The sequence below is a fragment of the Mesoplodon densirostris genome, chromosome 5, assembly GCF_025265405.1.
Source record: "Mesoplodon densirostris isolate mMesDen1 chromosome 5, mMesDen1 primary haplotype, whole genome shotgun sequence".
Classification (NCBI taxonomy): domain Eukaryota; kingdom Metazoa; phylum Chordata; class Mammalia; order Artiodactyla; family Ziphiidae; genus Mesoplodon; species Mesoplodon densirostris.
In genome coordinates, this window is record NC_082665.1 from 42,388,463 (window position 1) to 42,405,867 (window position 17,405).

A 17,405-nucleotide genomic window follows, 5' to 3' on the forward strand; every position below is an offset into this window, starting at 1 on the left:
TGTAGTTAATAATATTTAAAGATCTGTAACTTAGGTTTATTTAACTGTCTTCAATGAGAGAGAAGAAAAAAGGAGTAATGCTATTGCTATGTATCACATGATTATAGCTTCTCATATTCAATGAACACAAGAATTTTAAGAAGTTATAATTATGTGGCAAATGGCTTTCCCAAATCCCATATTTCACTCTGATTTACTACCTTGTTTAAAACAAGAGCATCAATCTGTGTTATAATTATCTCCTAAGTCAAACAGAAGTGTATAAAAACAAGCAAGAGCTCCTTATTTCCAATCTTATCATTGACCTCTGGCTTTCTGACAATGCATTTATCAAGAAACTAATAGTTCCAGATATATACAATGAATGAATCTAGGTAAAGTGGCAACCAAGAGCAGGCCAAGACTTTAAAAAAATAAATGGAGTTGATGCTTTGGCCCTCCCAGTTACAAATCACAGAGAAAGACAGAGATTCAGCAGGGATGATATCAGCTACTCTTCCTAACCCCACTCTCATTTTTCAGAAAAATCACAAATATGTCTACAACATGCACCATGAAGCATTTTATATATTTATCTCAGGGAGTCTGTATCATTTTTGTGCCTGGGGAGGTAGAGGTCTTTGTTCCATCTTCAAATCCCCATGGTAAGATATATAAGCAAGATTAGAAGCAATGCCATTTCTCCAGAGTGTTTCATTGTTTTGCTTTATTTTTGCTCTTGTGAAGGTTAATGGACTGGTAGCCTTGAGAAATGAGCTCCCGACATCTAGAAAGATATGGCTATGACAGATACGATGCCTGGTGTTTAAATTCCTCCTTCCTCTCTATCTCTGACATGGCTATAAAGGGGAAATGTGAATGTGTCCCTTTTAATTTAGTTTGTGAGATTGAATTTGTTGATTTTTCTCTTGATTACATTGTAAAAGCCATGTGATGACCACACGATAAGGCACCTTCTAAATTGTAGAGGATTATGTTGTGAATTTGGGTGTTGGTTCCCAGCCCTTAATACTTTCACAAAGTATGTCAGTTAGATAAAAAACATAGTCTGTACATAAAGATTGTATCCATGAATCCATCAGTCAAACATGTACAGAAAGAATTGCAGATTGCAAAACAAAAATCTGTGAAGTTATATCTTGGGGTAAATTGCTACTTCTTGTTTTCTTCTTTGAATGAGTATGTTTACCTTTCAGTTCTGGGAAAATCATTCCACTAGTGGAATATTTGTCCCTGTTTATTCTCAACTTCCATCATAGAATCTGCCCTTTCTCCACTATCTATAGCATGTAACAATCTCAGGCAAGAAGAGGGGGCACTAGTAGAGAATATATGGGCTTTCAAGTTTTGAGATCCACCCCACCCCCATTTTATAGAAACTGAGATCCAAGAAGTTTTTTCAACTTTTTATCAAGCGATCAAACTTCTACTTATGTCTTCCAACTCCAACTCCACTTTCAACTTCTATTCTTATTCTTTCTGCCATCCTATGATTCATGCCATATAGCTACAAAAAGAAATGCTGCCTTGGAGACAGAGGGGGGCTTTGCTGGGAAAATCTACTGTACCCTATGCCATCTATAATAAACTTGGTCCTTGCTTCTCAGTGATTTATCACAGGGTTTCTTAGGGGTATTCTGCAAGAGATCTTCTTTATCATCTCCACTCTTCCCCAGAATTAATCTTATCCTTTACTCCCTCATTCTACACAGATGAGTTTCCCTCTGTGATACTGTGATTTATAATAAGAAATATATATTTGGTCTTGGTCCCAGTTTATGGCACAGAACTCCTAAAACTCTTAGAATTTCCTAAGTCATAATAGCAATAATGGGTATTTTGTTATTTATAACAACCCCTTTCAATCACATTTGAGTTTACATTAATGAAGTGATTTTTGGAAAGCCCCTAAGGATGGTGGCAGGGAAACCAACCATGTGATTAGAAGAACTTTTAGCCACTCCACTCCTCAACCTCCCCTCTGGGTAGGGTGGAGGGGCTGGAGATAGAGTTTAATCATCAGTGGTCAATGACGTAATCAATCATGCCTATGTAATGAAGCCTGCTTAAAAGCTCAAAGGACATGGTTCAGAGAGCTTTGGGGTAGATACGCTGGTAGGCAACAAGTCTGGAGAAAACATGGAAATTCTGTGCCCAGTACCTTGCCCTATTCATCTCTTCATCTGTCTGTTTCCGAGTTGCATTCTTTTACATAATAAACTGTTAATCTAGTAAGTAAAATATTTTTGTAAGTTCTGTGAGCTGCTCTAGTAAATTAATTGAACATTAATTAAGAGGGGGTCATGGGAACCTCCGATTTATACCTGTTGGGTCAGAAGCACAGATAACAACTTGGACTTGAGATTAGTATCTGAAGGGGGGGTTGGGGAAGTCTTATGGGACTGAGCCCTAACCTGTGGGATCTGATGCTAACTCCATGTAGCTAGTATCAGAATTGAATTAAATCGTTGGACACCCAGCTGGTTTGGCAGAATTGCTTGGTGTGAGGAAAACCCCACATATTTGGTGATCAGAAGTGAAGTATTGCATAGAGAAGACACACAGGAGTGTGCTTTTTCCTCTTACACCCTCCTAACTTATTAAGACCATAAAGTTTAGGAGGGAAAGGAAAATGCTATCTCACTGGCTTTTCTAAATCTTATTCCTCCTGTTTGTACTCACTAACTCCCATTGACTCCTGACTCTAAAGAGTGGGCTGTCAAGAAAATCTCTTCCCCTTCTAACATCTTAGACATACACTCTCCTGGCTCTTTTCCTTTTCCTTTTCTGTTGCATAGGCTTTTATTCATCTTAGAGGAAGTTACAAATAATTAAATAAAAGCAACAACAATACACACACACTAAATACACACATGTATGCATATTACAAATTGTTTGACTCTTCATGATTTCATCTTATTTTTCTCCTCATTTTCAGTCTAAGATTAGATGTTTTCATAAAGTAATCCTTACTTCTCTCTTTGTTCTCTCATTCATAGTGCAGTCTGGTTTCTGTTCTCACTTTACAAGAGTGCCCTTCTGAGAACCAGTTATAATATCCTGTTTGTGTCTTTTTGTTAAAATGAATACAATTGTTAGGAAGAGTGTGGATTTCATAAGGGCCTGGACCTTGTCTGATGTTCACATTTGTGGTTCTCAGACTTAGAACAAGGCTTTCTATCACCTTGTATTCACTCAAAACTTTATTGAATGAATGAGCGATTGATTATTAGAAATGTCCACCATCCGAAAAAGAAAACATTCTCCGTCAAACCACTTTCTCTCCTTATTTTTTTTCTCCCTACCAATGAGACCACCGCTTTCCTCAGTTTACCGGATTCTGACACTTGGAATCATCTTTGGTTCATATTCTGCATTTAAGAAGTGCTCACATGCTACTGATTTTTCCTTTGAATTGTTTCAGATCTTCATACTTTTTCTCCACACTTAGTGTTAGATTTTAAGGTTCTTAGTCATAACATTTATAAATAAATGATACCAAGAATTATAATAATCCTCTTTTAATTATGTTGAGATTCCAAAATAAAAAGGAATTGGAACTTAAAAGAATTAGTAAAGTCAAAATATCATACTGCTTATCAACTTCTTTCCACTGAGATATTTGTAAAAAGGGTTAATGGATCAACAAGTATATTTCAATGCTCTTTTATGTTCATGTAATATATGCTCCAGCCATGCAAGAATTTATGATTGAAGAATAGATTTTTTAAAAATTATACAAATCATATAAACTTGCAGAAGACACTATGTAATTAAATGAGTTAAGAAGTGGTGGTTGAAGGATTTTAGGGAAACCTTTGGAAAAAAAAGAGTTTAGATGTACTTTGAAAAATAGGAATAAATCAGATAGGAATAAAGAAAAGGCAGTGTATATATATTACAATATTGGAATTGAGTTTCCTGGGTAGTAGGGAGGGTAGGCTGAGAAGAGGAGATGGATCTTGTTAAAGGGTAACAGGAAATCAGGTTGGATATGCAAGCAAGACCAAGCAACTGGTATGTTAGATAGTGGGATATTGGATGGAAATACATATATTGAGTGGAAGAGTAACCTCATTCAATCTGTTTTAAGAAGCTTAATCTTGAAAAGAGCAGGGAACAGTGTCAATAAGTATAATTCTTCACATGTGAATGCCTGAATTATAGTGAAAGAATGACATAATTGGATTTAAATGAGTATTCATATTATCTGCAATTATAATTTTCAAGTCTAAAACAGCATTTAAAAATTTCTGAGCCATACATTCAAACAAACAAAAAAAAGTTTTAGAAATTTTTGGTCTTTTCCTACTTAGATTCTTGATTGCCAGTTAGTTGACAGTGAAGTACCATCAGTCCTAGAATTCTTTTGCCTTGCAGTCTTACAATCAAATAAATAACTTTAGCATGACACTTAGGTAAATGCCACTCTGTTTCTCTCAATTTATAATAGTTGAAAAAGGTGTCCCTCCATTCTCTGGGTCCTGGTATCACTCCAGTATTTCCTTTTTCAACATACCCCTAATCCTTGAAATTTTTGATCCAGGCATGCACATTTTTAATATTATTTTCTAGTTCCACTTAAACTTATTTTTTCCTCTATGAAGATTATCTTGACCCCTATACTTCCCTAGAGTAAATGGACCTGTCCCTCCTCTTTCAATTTACCCTATTGGAGTTCTGCATATATGTGTACAGTTTTTATCATAAAATGTAATTTGTTCACATATATGAAAGGGTTGCAAATAGTACCATAGTACACAATATGTGTATATACCTTAAGCCAGATTTCCTAAAAATTAACACTTTACTACATTCGCTTTATCATACTCTCCCCCATTGCCTTCTCTATATAGATATTATTTATTTTTGAACCACTTGAGTGTAAATTGCAGATATTATGCCCCTTTACTCCTAAATTCTTCAGTGCGAACTTCCTAAAGCAATGTCACTCTCTTACATAACCTCAATACATTTATCAAAATCAGGACATTAGCATTGTCCATATTATAATCTTATCTGCAGATATTAGTCAACTTTTGTCAATTATTCCACGATGTCCCTTTGGCAAAAACAAATGGATGTTCTGTTTACCTTCAGTTTCTATCTATAATATAGTTCTTATCTACAACAATGAATAAATTAACCATTTTCTGTAAATTAAGTCAGATACAAAAATATGAAGGGAAAGGGAATCAACACTTATGGATAGGACTTTCTCAGGGGCTTGATATCTCTCTAAGAGTTTCACAGTTGCTACCCCTTTGAAAAATGACCAGTAAATAATATTATTTAAAAAAGAGAGAACTTGACTTAATTTTATTTAGATTTCCTGTTGAAGATCCATCAATTTATGCAAAGAAGGATAGCATCTTGGAGACTTTCTGGTATAAGGAAAACATTCTTAGCCTTGGCTTTAAACAGAATAGCGATATAAGGAAAACATTCTTGGCCTTGGCTTTAAACAGAATAGCCTCTATCATTCACTTAACTTAATGATCAAAGACAAATCTCTTCTTTTCTTCCAGTTAAAAATTGCTATCCATCACATGAGGGATTGAACTGGAAATCCAGTCATAATTTTTCCTGTTTTATTTATTTTTTGTGATTCTAAGACTGTAGTTTAGAACTTTGTTACTGGTATAATTTTAATCAACCAGTACATCTTTTTGATCTTTAACCACACCTATCAATTTACTTCTTCTAAAGGACTTCTAAAAGCATACCTGCCTATACTTTTGTGACCTGCTATTTCACAGAACAAGGTAACAGCATCTATTAGTAGAAAAAATAGTTTAATATATCTTGAATAAACAATACACACTTTTTTTTTTTTTTTTTTTTTTTTTGCGGTACGCGGGCCTCTCATTTTTGTGGCCTCTCCCGTTGCAGAGCGCAGGCTCCGGACGCGCAGGCTCAGCGGCCATGACTCACGGGCCTAGCCGCTCCACGGCATGTGGGATCTTCCCGGACCGGGTCACGAACCCATGTCCCCTGCATCGCCAGCTGGACTCTCAACCACTGCGCCACGAGGGAAGCCCAACAATACACACTTTTTAAAATGAATCTTAAACTATCAGAGCCCTTTGGCTACATTTAGAATCCAGTCTAATTTTTATACATTGGTAAAGCAGATATTTTAAAATCTTCTTCATTCCTTATTCTGCAATAAATTTCCTCTATCTACCTTGTTCTGTTGGGATTTAGAAGCAGCATTTATAGATATGACAGAGGAATGCCTCATGTCAAAGACAGCCAAGCAGGCTTTAGAATTTCTGAAGAAGCAAACGTTTCAAAATAAAACTAGAAAAGGTATACAGCTTGGATCTGCTATTAAGCTACAGATACGTATTGATATAGTCTCCTTAGAAATGTATGCTGCCATGTAATTATGTACCCTGGAAGTAAACTAGACATCAGAGCATCTACATGCATTCTTTCAGAGCATGAAGGAAGGTGTTTTGTAGCACCAGTGTAATACATCAGAAAGCTAAAATATAATGAAAATCAAACAAAATAGTGGAAGTAAGATTACAGTAAGGTATTCTGATGAATCCTCCCCTTGTTGTTTCACTTGTGTGATTAATAAACCCTAAGAATTGAAGCCTTAACTTTTTATTTCTTTCAACAAAAAAATGAAATCTGAATCAGGCCCAGAGATTACAAGTGAATATATACATTATAATTTTCTTGGTGCATTTCGCTTGTGTGGTAATTTAGCTTCTTTCTTTCCTATTTGAAATCAAGGCAGAGACCTGTACATCTGGGGATATCGCTCTGCAGTGATGTGTCCTAGTGTGCCTGAAGCCTTCCACATCATTTAACACATTAATGATGCCTTTCAGCCATCACACCCTGTTATGGAGGCATATAACATATCTGCAGCATGAGCAATAAGCTGAACAAAAGCAGAGCCATATATTGTCCTGACAGTTATTCAGAATCTTTATATGAGCTTAAAGCCACAATTGTATGGAAAACCAGCAAATGGAGATAGTTTGGGGGTTTCCAGGATCTATACTGAACTCTCATCCCGTTTTCGTTTCTGATCTTTAATATCAATACAATTAAAATGAACATAGCAGACATATGTCTGGAGGATTATGGTTACTCTTTTCCTGCTGACTTCTCCTTTAAAGTGCTCACAAGAACAGAAATACCAACAATCAACTGGAGGAGAAAACATGGTGTTAACTAAAGCACTTAGTATTAAGAAAGTATAGCACAGGGAACTATATTCAGTATCTTGTAATAACTTATAATGGAAAAGAATCTGAAAAAGAATATATGTGTGTGTATATATATATATACTTGTGTATAATTGAGTCACTTTGCTGTACACCTAAAACACTTGTAAATCAACTATACTTCAATTAAAAAATAAAAATTAGAAAGAGAGAAATAGCCATTTAATGCTAACTTGTGCCATATTCACTGCATCTTTCCAAGAGCAAAAAATACTTTTTCAATAGAAATCTTTCCTATTCTTATTTTTCCCAAGCAGAAAGTTTTTAGTCTCAAAACACATTAAAGACAATAACTTATCTTTTAATATATTCTACCCCTCTAGGATTAAGTTAAATATAGAAGATTCTTAGGGAATAATTGCAATATGTGCAGATAATTGAGAAATTGAATAAATGTGAATATTTAGAAGGAAAAGATGCTCTGATTTTAAAAACAAAAATCCTACTACCACTAACCAGACTCTTTCATTATAAACTCTTAATTATATTTCAGTATCTCCAAAAATATTGTCTCCCTGTTAATAACTATAATATAGCCCAAAAATCTGACTTTATAATATAGCACCTATCAATATAGCACCATTGTCCAAATTGAAAAAAAAAGCACCTCTTCCTCAAGGGACTTTATTGCCATCTGCTATAAAATTGTTGTGATATGTATTCAAATTAAGAGAATTATGTGTGGCATCCCCATGTGCTAGGGCCCTGAGATTCTATAATATTCACACTAAACCAAAGAATGCTGAGGCCAAAAAATGGGAAGCTCACATTTTCTACCTCATTTCACCAGTAGTAATTGCTGATCTAAATCCTCTTGATATGATTAAAACTGCTCTATAGTCTATTACATAATTATGTCATTTAATCCCTACAACAATTTTATGACTGTGAGTGGTTAAATGTCTTGTCCATGATTTCACAACTCCAAAGTTCCTGCTCTTAACTGTTAGGATATTCTTTTTCCTATGATTTTGCATAATTAAGACTGAAAAAATAAATCTGTAAAGATGGTTACCATATTAATGTAATTTGTGGCTACCTGGCACACAGATCATATGATTTTTTTTCTTTGAAATCAAAATTTCACATGATTTGAGCAATGTTGATTAAAAAAGAAATCTGAATTGCTTTATTGGGAAGTTATTTACCCAAATCTTTCTTGCCAAAACCAAACAATAAAAACTCTTCTAGCTTTGAAGGGTTACATTTACTATTAGTCAATGTTAATTTAAAAGCATTTATCTTGACAATTTGTTATCATTAAGAATTAACCTCTTATAGCTTTCATTTTCATTCCGGTAGGGAAAAAAATAATTATAACAAACCAACAGAAAGAAAATATGTGTCTTGTCACAATTTTGTCCAAGAAATGGCTTTAAAGTGGAGGCTGGGGCTTCCCTGGTGGCGCAGTGGTTGAGAGTCTGCCTGCCGATGCAGGGGACACGGGTTCGTGCCCCGGTCCGGAAGGATCCCACATGCCGCGGAGCGGCTGGGCCCGTGAGCCATGGCCGCTGAGCCTGCGCGTCCGGAGCCTGTGCTCCGCAACGGGAGAGGCCGCGGCAGAGAGGCCCGCATACCGCAAATAAAAAAATTTTTAAAAAAAAGTGGAGGCTGTATGTCAGAGTAGGAAGAGTTCTGGAATGCATATCAACAGAGAGGAATACTCCTCTCTGCTCCCACTCTTTGGTTTCGGCCTCTGAATAGGTCACTTTTTTCAGAGCTATTGTTTTATCTCTTTTGTGAAATTAAACACTTGGACTGGATAATTTTTAAGTTTCCTTCCAGTTACATATTCTAGGGAACTAAGTTGATGCAAAATATATCATGTATTCATGGAAAAATAATCCAGTATTTGCTTACAATTGAAACAAATATGATTGCAAAGAAACAATATTTGAAAAACAGAGTGGTGAAAGACAGTGTGAAAAGTCCAACTGTAAATCCAGGTATTGCCACTTAATAGTGAGGTGACTAGATTTTTTATTTTTAAATTTGGTTTGTTTATGCATTCATTCCCAATTTTCTTTAAAAATGAATTTAAGACAGGGATTAGACTAATCTGGAGTCTTTACATCCTTTTTGACATGGATACAATAATACACACGTGGATTTTTGTGAGGACTAAATAAAATGAGAGAAAGTATATGGAAGTAAGGAAGCACTTAAATAAGTTATTGAGCCCTGTCTCAAACATAATCATGCTGATCTTGCTCTATCTGGGAGACATAGAAACTCCTTTTTATTTTTATTTTTTATTTTTTTATTTTTTATTTTCTTTTTGCGGTATGTGGGCCTCTCACTGTTGCGGCCTCTCCCGTTGCGGAGCACAGGCTCTGGACGCGCAGGCCCAGCGGCCACGGCTCACGGGCCCAGCCGCTCCGCGGCATATGGGATCCTCCCAGACCGGGGCACGAACCCGTATCCCCTGCATCGGCAGGCGGACTCTCAACCACTGCGCCACCAGGGAGGCCCTAGAAACTCCTTTTTAAAATTAAAAAATATGAATAAATATTAAAATATATGAAGTCAGGCTCTGAAACACCCTACTTTGATGTGATTGGTTTAGGCTCTAATTGTTTCAAAATTGGAATTCATATGTGATGTTAAACAACTCTCAATATAATAAGCCATTCTTCCTTCATTACATACACAGATGTCTGTATATATCTTGACTTAGTGTTAGCACTGAAGTGCCCATGAGAGGGTCTAATGGAAACATCTGATTGGCAGTTGGTTATATTCAGCTATACTTCTGAGACTTTGGCTAGGATGACACCCAAAGACAGCCATAAAATAAAAAGGATTGGTGAGAATAATAAAGGGATAGTCATGCAAAGAATGTCTACAAAGATTACAGAAAAGAGATGGACAGAGATATAAGAAGAAATCAGGTGACAAATGAATATTCTAACAATCATTCAGGATAAAGAGTTAAAATAAACTTTTACCAAGGACCATGTTGTGACATAAAACGAAGATGTTGCAATTACTTAGGAAATGGTCACCTTTTACTTTTAATCACTAGAATATTGGTTTTTAAGTACATTTTAGTAAGTTTACTATAGTTCCAAAAAGAGAAAATTTTAAATGCCCCCAAAATAACTATGCTCACTACAGACATATTAAAGAAAAAATGTTGCATATCATGTACTTTTATTTTTTTGGTTCATCATGTTGTTTCAATATAGTTTTGGGGCAGAGTTTGTCCATCTTCGTCCATCCATGGAGCATAATTGTGTATATATCCTCTAAGAAGGAGTACACCTAACAGTTATTCATGCAAATTTCCAACATGTCAAGGAAAGAGATTCTCTATTTCTCTTTTCATTGAGTAGAGCTTGTTTCATTTTCCTTCTATTAAAATGTTTTCAAAAAGGTTTTTTATACTTGACATTTGAAATACATTGCCTAATATACCATCACCTCCCAGCAAAGGACCTAGGTTTAAAATATAACATGCAGGGCTTCCCTAGTGGCGCAGTGGTTGGGAGTCCGCCTGCCGATGCAGGGGACGCGGGTTCGTGCCCCGGTCTGGGAGGATCCCACATGCCGCGGAGCGGCTGGGCCCATGGGCCATGGCTGCTGGGCCTGTGCGTCCGGAGCCTGTGCTCTGCAGCGGGAGAGGCCACAACAGTGAGAGGCCCGCGTACCGCAAAAAAAATATATATATAACATGCATCTTTCTTGATTTGAATTACTATGGCGGAAGAATTTGGTTTAATTTAAAGTCCTTATTTCTGAAAAGTTTAAAAAATGAATATCATCTATCTTACTTGAAATGTTTCCATTCTAAGCTATTTTCATAAATTCTTATTATTGCAGATAGAAGATAGATGTCTTTATTAAAGTCCCAATATAAAACAGCTAGAAAAAGAACTAGGTTTTGCAACAACTTATTGTTTTGTGTGTATATATTTGCATTTGTGTTTGTATGTTTATGTGCGTGTATATATATACATATCTCAAGAAGAATATAAAGTTCTAGAAAGAGTAAAGTTCTAGAAGTGTATGAAACCTAACAGATCTGAGAGAAGAAAGTCCTTTTATTTTCTAAATCATTTGCACTTGAATAGTTTTACTCTTAACTATGTTATTTATTAAATAAGGTTTATGTCTACCCAGAGTTGTAGTAAAGACAAGAACAACTGCTTACATAAGCACTCAAGTGCTTGGTCTTTATAAGTGATCAATACTTGGTAGTAATATCATTAATGAACTTTTGGAACATTTAGCAACGAATGTACTTTTGAAGATCAAAATAACTTTTAGCTAACTCCTGGTTTCTTTGGCAATACATAACACACTTAATTACTAGTTGTTTTTTTCTGTTCCCTAAGCATTGACTGAGCACTTATTGTGAGCCAGGTATTATGCTGAATGCACAGTGGATAAAATGCTTATTAAGATGTGTCTACTATCTTCAAGGAGCTCTCAGTTTAGTAGGAGATCTTAAAGGTTTTAAGAAACCAGCATGAAATTGATTGGTTTGACCAAGAAAAGGCAGGCAAGGCCAATTACCAAGAGACTTCAATAAGCATCAGCAGCTCAGTGAAGCCACCCAATGAAATATTTATCTTGAATTCACAGATAATGCCAAATTATGTATAATAGCTTCATTTTTTTCATTACTAAAGGATGGATTTTAAAGACTATCTTTTTATGATTTTTTTTGTTATGTGATGCCAAAAAAAGCAGCACCCTATCCCAAAGATTTTCACTCAAAGGAGGAAGAAAAATAAATAAAATACTCTAAATTATGTACAAATTAAATGATAGTTGTATGTGTAGTTTAATTGTATCTCAGTTGAATGTGTCTGGTTTATATAAAGCACCTAGTCAAAATATGTGAAGTGAACAAATATTTAGAGCTGTCCAGTGAAACTCTCCACATCAGTCTGGCTTATTTATCAATCTATCTGTCCCTTCTCCTATCTCTCAATCAAGCTTTTTGTTATTAGTATGGAATGTAGTTTCTACTTAGTTAAATATACAAATTTATAGACAGTTACTACGTAAAGTATATGAAACTAGGAGCAAACCAATATATTGTACACCTCAAGCTTACACAATGTTATATGTCAATTATATCTCAATTTTTAAAAAGTATATGGAACTAAAGAGCACTAAAACATAATGGATAGTAATTATCATAAAAGTAACTCTTCATAACAAGTAATTAAGAAAAATTTTATAAATGTTTATAATAATAATTGTAAGAATAAATTATAATTGCTCTGAGGATATATGGCCAGAATTTAGCACTGATGATGTAATAATATGCCAGGTTTTACCACTCTGTCTGCTAATATTTGTTAAGACATCCATGATTATAAATATTGCCTGTTTGTGAAAGGTAAAAGTTATTGCTCACTCTATTAAGTTAAAAACACTATTGAAATGAGTTTCAAAAGAAGAAATCTATCAGAGGAATTGTATGTAAAGAAATAATCCACCATTTTTTATCCAGGTCAATCTTCATATACACTTTGTTAGGAGATAAGATTTTAACTGTCTTCTTGGGAAGTGCTTAAGGAAATTCTAAAATTCATGTGCATTCCACATGTAATGCTGGTATTTACATAACTATTTGCTGTAATTTTTAGTATACTGAATGAAGTCTTAAAAAGTATTTTATATATATTTTGATGATAAATGTTTCTCTACTATTAGTAGTTATTTCTTATTTAAATGAACTAGTGGGCATTAGATATTGTGTATTTATCTGTGCATATCTTTGGGTTGTTATAATAGCCTAAAGGAATGGTTGAATAGACACAAAATCATATTTATTATTTAAAGTAACAACCAAGTGTGGAGTACCAGGCATTTGTCAAATACAGTATTGGGTATTTTATAGGCAACATTGAACCCTTAAAGCAACCCTGTAATTTGAGCATTATTACCCTTATTAATAGAAAAGGAAACTGTTTTCAAGAGTTTAGTTAACTAGCCCCTCTTTTCTAGCTTATGTGGCTAAAGAGTATTTGAATCCAGGTCTTTTTAATACAATAGTATTTCCCAATTTTCAGTAAACAGCTGCATGTTTTCAGGAATTTTGCTTCAACCACGTACCACCAAGACTCTCATAGTTTAGCAATGTATCAATACTTAGTTAAATCAAGCCTCATTTGTTACCTAAAATGTATTTGAAAAGAGAACTTTACTCCTGTATACGGAGAGCTAATATCATTTATTAAATATTTGCTTGTCCATATAGCACCTAAGATCCTTTTTCAAACCACCAAGGGTAAACTTGGAAGCCTTTGAGTAATATACTGCTGCCCATCAATACTACAAGCCTGGCAATTATGAATATGGAGTCTGTAACCCACAGGCTTCCCCATTGCAGGTAATGGCAATTCCATCCTTCCAAGTTATCCAGATCAAAGCCATTGAAGTCATACTTGACTCCTCCCGCTTACAACTGATCTATCAGCATATTCTATAAATATGCCTTCAAAGTATGACAAGAACCAGACCACTTCTTACCACATCCATTGCTACAACCCTAATTCCTTCATATCCTTCCTAGATTGTATAAAATACCTCCTAAATGGATCCCTTCCTTACACCCGTGCCTTCTCTACAAAAATCTCTCATAACTATACTAATGTTCATTATCATTAATTATTTCATTACATAGATTAATGACATTTATATTTTTTTTCTGAAATATAGCTGGTAGTTTTTCCTAGTTATTTTAAATGTTTTATTCCCTTTCCCTGTTTCCTTTTAAAGGAGATGGGCATTATTTTTTATTTGACCATTGGAAAGATGAAAGAAATAACCTCTTATATGACCAGATAAGTTTATTTTTTATTTATTTATTTTTTTGCGGTACGTGGGCCTCTTACTGTTGTGGCCTCTCCCGTTGCGGAGCACAGGCTCTGGACGCACAGGCTCAGCAGCCATGGCTCATGGGCCCAGCTGCTCCACGGCATGTGGGATCTTCCTGGACTGGGGCACGAACTCGTGTCCCCTGCATCGGCAGGCGGACTCTCAACCACTGCGCCACCAGGGAAGCCCACCAGATAAGTTTATTTTTTTAAAAAAAGTCCAATCAGGAACTGCTGCTCCTAATTGTGTGTTCTTAAATGCTGACTCATGATTTTGATGACTTAATATGTCAATAGCTTGACATTTGGCATTTCTTTCCTCACTTAACTCTCACATGTAAAATATTCACCTACAGCATCTTACCTAGAGTACACGTATGGTTTTGAACCCAAAAGAATATACTGAAACAATAAAAAAGGTGCCATTAGTGTTACCCATGGCACAGCCAAGGCCTTCTTGTATCCTCTGTCCTTTGGAATAAAGACTTATGAGTTCCTAATCTATACATTTTGTTAAGATACATTTTTAAAAGTGTGTCATGTATAGCCTAAGATATAAGCTTGAAAGTTGATATGAGTGGTGTTTTGTGACAGAACCACAGATGTTCAGTACATGATATATTTATTTTTTACCCCAGTGGCCCTTATAAAAAGGGCTAGAAGATCGGCTTATAACAAGTCAACTAATGACATGATATAGAGAGGCCCCTGGTTCAGTGGCTGTTATTACAGCTGTGTCCCATTACATATTAGATACCTAGAACATGGTTGCATTCCGAATGGCATTTATCTTTTGAATTTCAAACATTCCTGCCATAAATAAGGATTTTATGCTTTTCAAAAATGTTTCACAGTTTAGTCTAGGGAATACTGAAAGGTTGTTTTTACTTAATGAAATTCCCCCTTTAAGGGTTCCTGAAGCTAAGATGAGCATTTTTTGAGCACTCACCTCTGCAGACCTGTGTCATTTTCCTCTCTGCCAAGTCCTTGCTATTCCCTTAACCTGGAGAGGTGATAATAACTTGAGTTTCACAAAACCAGCAGTGTGGAGACCATATGAGAGTTGGCCTTTGATCATGGTTTAATAATTCTCTTTGTTACTTTTTCCAACAAGAGATAGCTGAATCTATCATAGAATGATGACATATCTTAATGGTACAGGAAAAGCAAGATTTTTATATGTACTTTGTTCCCAAAACAAATACTATGTTTTAAATATATTATAAGTGAAAGTGTGAAGAGTGAGGACCCCTCCTTCTCCAAGGTCCTGATTATATTGTGAAGGAGCTAGAGATTCCTGCATTTAAAGCATAATAGTATAAAACCTAAAGAACAGTTATGTGAGATGACCCCACTCCAGAAATAATAACCACAATTATTCCTTTCAAAAATAATTATAATGATCCATCTCATCTTTTCAAAGTGGGACTAGCTGCTATTAATCAAGTGTATGTTCCTTTCTTTTTGAGATGTGCATGTCTCCTATCTTGAGGAATGGACCATGTAAGGAAGGAAATTCATTATGTGTGTCCTTGATTCAGGGAGAAACTCCGTCATTTTCCTTTTGTTCTCCAAATAATTGTTGGGATGGTGGGAGATTAGCCAGGATAGTTATTGCTGGTGTAGCAACTGCTGCCTAGGAGCAAGCTCTGTCCCACCTCGATGGAAAGAAAGCAGCTGCCTTTCTACTGCAGTTGGTACAAGGCAGCTGCTTTTATTGTCTATATTTCTTTATAAGGTCTCTCATCCTAGCTGTAGTCACCTGCACACAGCCTACAGGTTTGTTTTTTTTTAGTCACGAAGGCTACAACCAGAAAGCTTTATATGACCTCTGTAATGAACAATGCAGAAAGTGGAGTGGAAAGACATTTTCCTGGAACACTGAATAAAGAGTGACCATGCATGTATGTGTGTGGGGTGGGAAGGTGTTGGGAGGAGGGGCAAGGGGAAAGTGCTTGGTATGTGTGATTGAGTGTTTGTGAAAAGCACCAGATTGACAGATGGCAGGATGTACACAACATGGGAGGGATGGCAGCGGAAACTCATCAGCCTTTGTTCTGCAAAGAATCACCACCAGAATATAAACCAAAAATATGCCAAATGTATGAAGTTTTACATTTGTTCACAGTTTAAAGAAAATATTCTCATTCACTGGGATTGTATTTATTAACACAAACTAAAATTTTAGTCTGGTGTCATTTCAGTCTCTGTTTTCCTCCTCAAGTTTTAATAAGAGGATTTATACAAGTCCAAACTGCCGGGAGATTTTAAGATGGTTGGCTGTAGCATCAAATAAAACAGTTCTATCAGTTTATCCTAAATAAAGCTACGTATCTATCTTTGCTTTTTTACATAATTTTTGATCTTAGAAGTATTTTTGGACAGGATTTATTGAATTATATTAGACCCCATATTAGTCAAGTTGACCAAAGAAAGAGAACCAATAGGATGTGTGTCTATCTGTTTATCTATCTATCTATCTTTCTATCTATCTATCTATCTATCTAGAAAGAGAAAGAGAGTGATTTCTTTTATAGAATTGGTTCACATGATTGTGAGGGCTGACAAGTCCACAATCTGCAGGGTAGTCTGGCAGGTTGGAGACCCAGGGAAGAGTTGACATTGCAGCTGAGTCTGAAGGCAGTCTGGAGGCAGAATTCCCTCTCTCAAGGGAAATACCTCAGTCTTTTTCAAAGGCCTTAAAGTGATTGAATGAGACCCAGCCACATTATGGAATGCTATCTGCCTTCCTTAAATCTACTGATTTAAATGTTAATCTCATTTGAAAAACACCTTCAGAGTGACTTCTAGACTAGCTACGTTGATACATAAAATTAACCATCATACTCCCCCGTGGCAGTGGTGTGTGTGTGTGTGTGTGTGTGATTGCTATCTTTCTTTTGAATAAATATCTAGACCATACATTTAAGGGAAATGCCAGGATAAGTTGTTACACAGATAATAATAATCTTTGAATTTCACCCACTGACCATATTGAAATTCTCTTTTGGTTAATTTCAATTCTACTTTGAGTGTCTTTTCTTAGGTTTTCCTTGGAATGCAATACCTAATGCATGAGATGTTCCCTCCCCGAATCCTATCCCAAATAGGTTGAGTTTCAAGACCTCCTTTGGTTGACCACTTATCAATAGCAATGTAATTTGTAGAAAAGGCACATTATACTGTTTTTTATTGGTAAATATTTTTACATCAACATTTTACTTTTGGAGATCACTTTCTCATGTGCCTCTTTTGGATAGAATTTCAGGGACAGTGTCTGGCTTTATGAGACACACATCTTCTCCTTAGCCTTTGAGGGACA

The 17,405-nt window shown here is 35.6% G+C and overlaps 1 protein-coding gene across 2 annotated transcripts in view; it reads left to right on the top strand.

The window, feature by feature from the left end:
* The window catches only part of EPHA3 (EPH receptor A3), a 373,968-nt gene that overhangs the window by 243,370 nt on the left and 113,193 nt on the right, over nt 1-17,405 (top strand). The window lies entirely within an intron of this gene.